Here is a 2,632-nt window from a genome sequence, read left to right as displayed (position 1 = left end):
AAAAAAAAAAAAAAAAAAAAAAAAAAATTTAGAAAATAATAATTAAAATAGTTAAAATAATAAAATAGAGTTTACAAAACAATGGGTGGAGGAAAAAAGAAAAAGGGGGTAATTAAATTAAAATAAAATAAAATAAAAAAAAATAAAATATAAATAAGGGTAGAAAACAAATGTCTAAACAATTTAAGCCTCATTAAATACAAAAAGCGACCGCAGATTCAAACATTTTTAGTGCTAAAAAAAACACCACGCTCATATATCCTATATAAGCAGCATAATAAAAAAAAAAAGTTCTCCTTTAAAAAGAGAAGTTATACTTTCAATTCTGTTATGAAACACATTTTATCTTCATTTAGTGTGACTTATTTTTCCAAGGATCTCATCTTTCTGGTGTCTATCAAGAATAAACCTCCATAAATCTGCTCAAAAATCAGAGAAAATGACAATCAGAACCTGCTTGAGAATATTCACATTTTTAGGTTTCGCTCATATCAAAATAATCCAGTAATAATAGTCCGTGCATTAGTGGTTTCACTGCAAAAAGGAGCTGCTGAGAGATCATTCGGCATACTTTTAATGTTGCAGGCCAGCAGAAATGTAAACTTATTAAGGCCAAAATTGTGGAAAAACCCAAAACGAAGAAGCTTTCTGAATAAAGAGGTTAAAACAAAAAAGACTTGTCCCCACAGATCCTGCTTCATGTTGCATCCGTCAGATTTATTATTCATGTTTATTTTTTTTATATAGAAAAAAATCATGCTTTTGTTTTGAATGGGGATTATTTAATAGTTGTAAATATCAGTGTTCCTTCTGTAGATATTTTTCTTTGTTTTGTCACCTTTTTTATATTTTTTAAATTTATTTGTGTTTTGATCTTTTCACAACAAAAAATTACTAGAAAAAAAAAGAAAAATAGAATAAAGTGGAATAATGAGGCTCGGGGGGGAAATGTTGAATTTTATACTTTTTATTCTTGTGTTCAGTTCTGTGGACCAACCAGCGTCGCTCGCTCTGCTCATCGCGTGACCTCAGGATATTCTCTCCTGACAATACAAAGTATTTATGGAAATATATACAGATTTTTTATTGTACAGAACAGACGTGTAGAAAGTTTCAGCTCCTCGTGTTTTTACGTTAAAGGATCTGTTTTGATTAAAGAAACCATCTCGGAAAAGTCATTACTGCCAAAACAAGACACTTTTTTTTTTTTACTTGTGAAATTGAGTTTGTAAAATTAAAAAAAAAACTGATATTTTTTTCTTCCTACCAAGAAAATATTTCAGATTTTCTTTGTTTCAAACCAAAACTTTTTTTTGTCTTGTGTTTTTGCGTCTCGTGTTTCGAATCTTCCCATCAAAAGAAAAAAACTTAGAAACGTTGACAATTTAACAGTTTACTAAGTATCATGGGAAATGTAATATCTCTTGTGGCTTCGGGAGAGGATTACAAAGAAAGAGGATTTTTTTAAAAAAAGGCTGTTGCATTATGGGAAAACGTAGGATCCAGCATTTTAGGTGCTTCAGTTGTCCTTTACACTAAAACTCAGAATGTCTCTGTGGCACATATTTCCTCTACACCTTTTTTTTTTTTGCTTTTTTCGTTTGTTTTTTCTCGTCTAATTAAAGCTGATGCGGTCAGCAGAAATTAGGAAAACCTACAGGAACACCCTCTCTCTGACCTGACCTGTCATTGGCCGAAATCTCCCGCTAGATTTTCTAAAACCTGACATCAGAGCCGAGAGGAGGTTCAGGAGTTTAGTTTTCTCAGAATTGGCCAGTTTTAACCCTTTAAAACCTGGCTCGACATCACTGTTCTTGTGCTGCATTCGGACACCGTCCACAAGTATTTAATACGTTTAACCCCGAGTGAACTTTTTTTTTTCATGTTAATTTTTTTCACGTAGGGGGTAAAAAGGCAATGAGCAGCTTTGCAAGAAATGTCCCAAAAATTGAAAGAAATAAATAGATTTTAAATATTATATTTAAAAATATGTTAAAAAATTTTTAAAAAAAATATATCCAGAGCTACATTTATATAGTTATCATAATAATATATTTAAAATAATTTTTTTTTTTTTTTCCAGTTTTTTTTTTTTTTTTTTTTTTTTTTTTTTTTTTTTTTTTTTTTTTTTTGACTGATTTTCAGGTAATAATCTGCTTCATTTTGGGTAATTTCTTCTTAAGTTGCTCATTGCCGCTTTCTCGTGTTTTTGAAAGAAATAACGCCAACTCTCCCAGGTTTAAAGCGTTAAGTTTCTGAGCTGAATTGAAGTGCAGCACTGAATTGTTAGCGTGGCTCTTTAGGAATCATAAAACTATGAAACACAAAAAGATCGACAATCATAGAAATAAAATCTTAAGGGTTTACTATTCACATTTTTGCCATTTAGCAAAACAACTACCTGAATTTTTCGTGTATGCTGATAAAATGTGCAAAAATCAAGATTTCTATGATCCAACACGTGAGCTTAAACTGTGTTTGTTGGATTTGTGTCCGGGTCAGACGTGTTAATCAGAGGAGCGCTGAGGTGGGTTTTTGTGACGTTGTTTGGACTGAACCAGGCTAGCTGTTTCCCTCTGTTTACAGTCTTTATGCTCACAGGTTTGGGTTAACTTTCTCAAACACCAGCCCG

The sequence above is a fragment of the Plectropomus leopardus genome, chromosome 18, assembly GCF_008729295.1.
Source record: "Plectropomus leopardus isolate mb chromosome 18, YSFRI_Pleo_2.0, whole genome shotgun sequence".
In the NCBI taxonomy this organism is placed as follows: Eukaryota; Metazoa; Chordata; class Actinopteri; order Perciformes; family Serranidae; genus Plectropomus; species Plectropomus leopardus.
Note: the sequence above shows the minus strand (reverse complement) of the source record.